The sequence below is a fragment of the Parasteatoda tepidariorum genome, chromosome 2 (assembly GCF_982258835.1).
Source record: "Parasteatoda tepidariorum strain Cologne lab strain chromosome 2, Ptep-v5.0, whole genome shotgun sequence".
Lineage (NCBI taxonomy): Eukaryota > Metazoa > Arthropoda > Arachnida > Araneae > Theridiidae > Parasteatoda > Parasteatoda tepidariorum.
The window spans coordinates 63,418,494-63,425,401 of NC_141756.1; positions in this window are offsets into that span (position 1 = coordinate 63,418,494).

Below are 6,908 nucleotides of genomic sequence, written 5' to 3' on the forward strand. Positions count from 1 at the left end.
TTCCACAGACGGCTAGCACCGACCACCGTGTTGACATAAAATATCCTCAGTGGTACGGATGATGGGTTAAGGTCCTCTTGCCACCAGACTACTCATGGGAGATTTTCATGGTTTACCTCTTCATGTAATGTAAAAGCGGGTTGATTTCATCAAAATGATCTCCACAGAGGCAAAATTTCTCCCAATACTTGATCCTGGAGTTCCCTTGTCTTCTGGATCGGTTTTAAAATTCACAATAGAGTTGAACATTGGTAGTCGTAGACTCAAAATTGGGTCGGCTGTTTAATGACGGTTATAAAATAAAAATAAATTAATAAAATGCATTAGAAAAACTAATTAGATTCTCTGTAGTCAATAATCTATTTTACTAGGATTATAAAAATTTCGTTTCAAGTTTTTTTAAATTTTTTTTATTATTCGAGAATAGTTTTTATGTTATTCTGGTACAAAAAGAATGAAAATAAGATCACTATGAATGCATGTTCAATTGTGTAATGAATCTATATTCTTACTTTGAACAAATTCAATATTGAACACAAAATTTAAAAAAACTATATTTAAAAGACAATAGATTTGGTAAGACGAATCGTAGAAGTGGTGTGAAATCAAACGATCAACTCATTAGAGAGATTCAAACTGAATCAATGAATAACCAATTCCACACCCAACATTATCAAACAATACACTAATAATTTATCAGAATCAATTGACTCACACAACTTATTAAAATCTTCCTATCAATATTCAAGATTCAATGCTAAAGACAGGAAAGAGGTAGGAAATCTAATTAAGACAGGAAAAGGTTCAAAGAGAGTTTGATACAAAGCAACGAATTTAAATAAACTGATTGTAAAAAATCAAGAGATGTATCTTTTGCTCAGTGATTCAACGAAAAATCATATCACAAACTATAATTTTAGAGCAGTAAAATGATGATTCCAACCATTGATTTATCTGACCTGTTAAGCTCTTAATCCTACCAGAAATTATCCCTTTGGTTTATTTTAGCTTATTACAAAACTAACTGGATATATTTTGAGCTATGATTAAAGCTTAGAAATAGAAATCAAGCAGAGATGCTGAAAGGAATCTACTGAATCCAATATACTCTCATATTCTTTTTTATGAAAAGTTTTTATCGTTGCGTCAAGATTTCTTGTGGGAAACTTCAGACTCATATTTGAAAAGGTCAAAAGAAACCGGGTTTCGCACCGTCTACGATCATAAATATCTCAGAACTCAGATAAAGACAGTGATTGGGACACGTGACAAGATACCTTGGATTTTTTGACATCTAATTGAAGTTGTCAACAGCAAACGATACTCGTATGAGGTGGAGTAATTACCCGTTCTTTATTTGAACAAATTTTCTGTTTCCTGATTACTACTGTGCTGATAAATTTCCGTGTTTTTCCTTTTATTTCTCATAGATTGAAAGAGATATTTAATGAACCTAAGCCATGAGAATATTTCATATTTTTCTAACAGATAAGTTAAGTAAATCTTGATAATGTTCTTCTTGCTAGTTTTAAGTTTTGTTGAATACTTCATACTCGAAGAATTCCAGAATGATTCTCGAAATGGCAGATAAAGTGTAAAAATTATAAATACACTTTTTTATATGTTAATTTTGTAATTATATTTTAATTTTCAGTGTAAGTTACGCATAATATAAAATATTATAGCAAAACTATTGCATGCACCTGCAAAAGTACTGCAGCAATAAAAGTTTGCAAAGCTAAGAAATTACTTTCTGATGCAGAATAATTAAATAATCGAATTTGACCGTTGCCTTATATAAATCATAATTTTTCTTCTGCTATAGACATGAATCACAAACAAAACAACTACTTATATTTGATAGTGACGGAAAAAGAAAGAGCATCATTTGAAGTATAACTACTTCAAATGATGCTCTTTCTTTCAAATGATGCTTAGAAAAAAATGTGACCAAAGCTGCAGTGTAAAAAATTCCGGATCAAATTATGGAATAAAGGGAAAGCATTTTGGGTGCCTCATCCATAAAATTCATTTTACCACAAAATACATATTTGCCGTAAAATATTAAACGATAATTTTTACTTAAATTCTTATTTAAATAAAGTGATTCAGATATTTTATGGTAAATAGTACTGTAAAAATAGCAGTATATCAGATTTTTTGTTCTGCAACATGTTCCGGTAAAAATAGAATTTACGGAAAAAAGTACCGGAAATGCAGGTATTTTTTCCGTAATTTGATCCAGAATCTTTTACAGCGTAGGAGAATCTAGCACTTGTCTCATTTAATCTATAGTTTTTATTAAAATAATAGTTTCTAATTGAGGTTTTTGAGTTTTAAAAGATTTGGATAAATTTAGTATTAAAAAGAGACAAAAAAACAATTCTCATATATAGGCATTTTTATTTAAGTAATTTTAACGTTCTGAAAAAATGGGGCTTATGAATATTTTAAGATAGCATTTATCGTTTATGTTAGCATTAGTATTTTTATTTTTAGATAAAATATTTATTTAATTTTTGTGTAAGTTCAGAAAAAGGTATATATTGATTTAAAAACGAGTTACGATTAATTTTTTTTAAAAATTCTTTGATATAGGGAGAATCATGAATGGGTATCTGCTTTAATGAATCGTTGAATTTAACAAACTGGTCAAAATTTTTTAAAACTGGATTAGTTACACATGAAAGCATATCACAATCAGAAAATTTTGTCAGAATTCTTATAAATTTGTTATCCCAATTTTACATCCCGAAGTATACAAAATTTAATATGCATTCTTTAAAATGAAATAAATACATATCGATACATGAATATAAATAAAATTTTTTTTTTTACAATTCATTAACGAGTTAAGTTTATAAATTAATAGTTAACATGAATTAGATGCATTTTAAGGTATTAATATATTTAAAGTATTTGATTTTTTATATAGTATAGGGGAGATGTATTATTATTCGTCATCGTGAGCATCAATCCTGATTGTTCATTAAAGCATGGCCTTTGTTTTGGTTAGCAACTGTTCTTTCCACTCTATTTCGAGTAAGTCTAGCCCGTCAAAAATGAATTTGATATGCGATCTTATAATCGATTATCGTATCTCGCGATAATCTCATAACTAATGAATTCCTGTAAATGAATGAACTCTTGTAAATTAATGAAATATGTAGTTAATACTTAGTAAAACAGAAGAAATGAAGTGAAAAGATTTGAATTGCTTTGCCGTTATATAGATACTTATGATTTAAAATTAAAATTTATTATTAAAAATGCCCCTTAATACTCTTTTGAAAACGCATTTGTTGGTTTTTACAATTCATTTAATGAAATTGATTCGGATTGTTTTTTGAAACCACTAAATGTTACTGCAAGATGAATAATTGTCGAGAATCAAATCATACAAATTTTATTGTAATCTCTTCTTAAGAATTTACTTTTTTTCTATTAAACAAGGCAGAACAGTCAAAACTTTTTTCATATAAGAACGTACAATGACAGTACATAAAATAAAAACCTCAAAAATTTTTCGGGCAGCTTTATTATTTGTACATTTCATCTTTACCAGGAGTTCCTTTTTTAAAATAGTTCTGTATTGTATGTAGTTTGTTTTGGGTAGAATTTCATTTTTACACTCTCAGAGAATTAGTTGAATTATGATATCTTTTAATTACGATATCGCTATCCAAAACTACAATACAGTGCACATTTATTGCATTCTACATATAGTGCTAAATCAAGCCATGTTTTCATGCAATTTAAAACACAGTTTCGTGTAATCATGTTTAATAAGTTCGATAGTTTAGTTTACAAAGAAACGTTATTAAGCTAAACTCATAGAATTAAATGAAATTTTTACAGGTGTTAGAACTTAATGCTAAAGCATATCCAAAAAATTAGCTTCTAAAATGAATTAAGAGAGGAGTAAAATAATATTGAAAATCAGGTTATGGTCACCAAAATCATACAGTTATTAAACTCGGTATTTGTTTTTGAAAACAGAAAATACTGAATCGTAAACTCTCTGTACAAATATTTTTCTGTTATTTTTTATATAGCTTTACCTCTGTAATTTATTGGCAAAAAATGTAGGCTACATATTTTTTAACAGTTCTCTTAATATCAGTAAAGTTTCACAATGAATCATACAGTAAAAATTTAGAAGGAAAATCACACAGTGATAGGATTACTTGATTTCGGAAATTGATGTTTTTCTTTGGATTCTCGTCACACACTGTTGCATTTGGCGTTAAAATAGCAGATTTTTATTAATTTTAAATGCTTTACCGTTGTAATTTAGAAGCTAATTTTCAGGCTATATTTTTCTATCAAATCAATTCTTTTAATACCAGCAGAGTTCAGCTTGGGAGCGCTTCCTTGTCAGCACCATATTAAGATAGCTGCTATTTTGAACGGTGTGGAATTACCAGAAACGAGAATGCATAATTTACGCTCTTATGTTCAGATACAATTTTGTAAAGACACATTTCCCATTAGTCAATATAGTTCATTTTTTTACATTATGCGAATTCCTTGAATGTTTTTTAATAGTTTTTATAATTTTTTTTCTTAAATATCACCTGGGTAATCCCAGTCGATTGCTTCGTAGCAATTAAGTGGGCAGTAGTTTATTGTTTGAGTCTGTCACCAGAAACGGCAAGGTACGTCTAAGGTCCTGCTTTTTTCCTTTTTAGCTCAATCAATGTTTTTAACCAATTGGCAGGTAACCTCGTTGACAGATTTACGATCTTTTGTGCTGAAATTTACGGCAGAGTTACTGCAGTTTTTCTTATAAATGACTAATTAGTCCATGTTCAGTTTATTACTAGCTTACTCATCTGTTGTTGAGGATATAGTTTTGATTTTTCTTTCTTTTTTGGCGAAGGTGTATTTTTTCTGCTGTTAAACACCTGTAGAACACGTAATTGTGCGGAGGTTGTCTTTTATTGTTTGAAAGCTGGGTTCTAGCAGGCTATATTTTGATAGAATCGTTCGTCATAAAAATTCCCAATAAGTCTTTCTTTTGCTATGTATACCGTTGTTTTCATATAAAAATACTACGTCAAACTTCATAAATTTCAGTATTAACTTGATACTTCCCCAATTCTTTCCCAAACACTAACAATTATTCATTTTCTTTTCAATTGCAATTCAAGGAAATAACTACGTGGAGCATTTAAGTCATTTGGATCATTCACACTAAAATGTAAACCGGATTAACTAAGTACCGGCACACTGAGTGCCAGTATTTTTGCCACATTATTTTCCAATTTAATATTTATTGAACAGTTCTTTTTGATATCATTCTTTTCATATTTTTTGAACCCATTATTTTTCAATAAAATAGTTTGCATTTTCATTATTAAAATTTAAATTGTTTTATTGTTTATCTCTTAAGCTAAAAATGCTATACTTAATAATGTAAAAAGTCTACTTCATAGAAGTTTTAGAAATTATAGAAGTTTTCGTAATTTCGAACTGTTTATATTTCAAAAAACTTCAGCAGAATATTTTTTTTTCCTATCATAAGTGGTTTAAATTTTTTTCTTGTCAAATGTATATCGCTGATGTTAGGCTGGATACTTTATGATTGGAATCTTCTTTAACAATGTTTGATTTTCTTACAAAAAGCATGATAATTACCATAGCGCCAAGCAGCAAATAAAAGCTAGCATAAAAATAAAATTTAGGGCAATCTCGGATGTCCTACCAAGCTCTGAAGTACGTAATTCAAATTCATTTAGGTGTTTTTGATGAAATTATGGAGTTCCTTAACTTCTAGAACTGAAAAAAATATATTTATTGAAATTGTAGGGAAGATTTGCACACGCTGAATCTTTTGCTTTTGTCTAATTTTTAAATGTATAATAAATAACAAATAAAACATAATTGCATATTAAATTATTTTAATTTATTATCTATAATATGTAAAACAAAAAGTGAGTCAAATCATCTTAAATCAGTAAATTTGGACGCTTTCTTGAATTTTGAACTTTATTTAACTATCACTATACGTAGTTTAAGAGTTTAATATAAGTTTGAGATTTAATAATTTGAACATTTCTAATCAATCTCACTGATAAGAAAAGTATGGTCATCTCACTGATAAGAAAAGTACTATCAGAATAGGATAAAATTTACCGTGTTGTGTGTTACCTCTATGAGAACATCAAAAAGCTCTGTAATTCTTACCGAAGCACTTTGGAAATGATTTTGGAAAAATTAACAATAAAATATGGTTTTATAATTTGTGATGAAATTTGGTAATTTTACATGATATGTTGGAGCATGACATAAAAACAATTTATTCGGTTAAGTTTATTTTTTATTTTTGCATTTTTTTACTAAGTGTTAGGTAATAAGAACTATAATCTTGAAAACTGGATTTTTCTATTCCTACATAATTATCATATGAATGTAAAGTTACTACATGAAGGATTTAAATACAGTATATTTTAGTTTTATTAACCAGAATTATATTATTATTTATTTATTTTTTATTTTTTTGCTAGAAATGTTATTACTATAGAGAACTGAAATTTTAACAGAATTTTGTTTTTCCTTGCGTTTATCCACAGTGGACGCGAAAAGGATTTAAGCCACAATAGATGAAAAAAATTCTGCTGCAATTCTTTAAAAGAGAAATAGCTCAAAAATGATGAGCAAGACCACAGGAGTGACTTGATATTTCACCCAGAATCCCCCGCAGAGACAAGTGTAGATCTAATACTTAGATTTCGTGAGAGAACAAAATTTATTTTTTCCTCATCGTTTAGCTTTTCAGTTAAAATTTAAATCGATGTCATCATACTTCACGAACTGTAATTCATTTAACCATATAAACTAGGGTTACTTTTATGCTGGAGTATTATTAATGTAGAAAATAAAGTTAAAGTATAAATAAAAAAGTT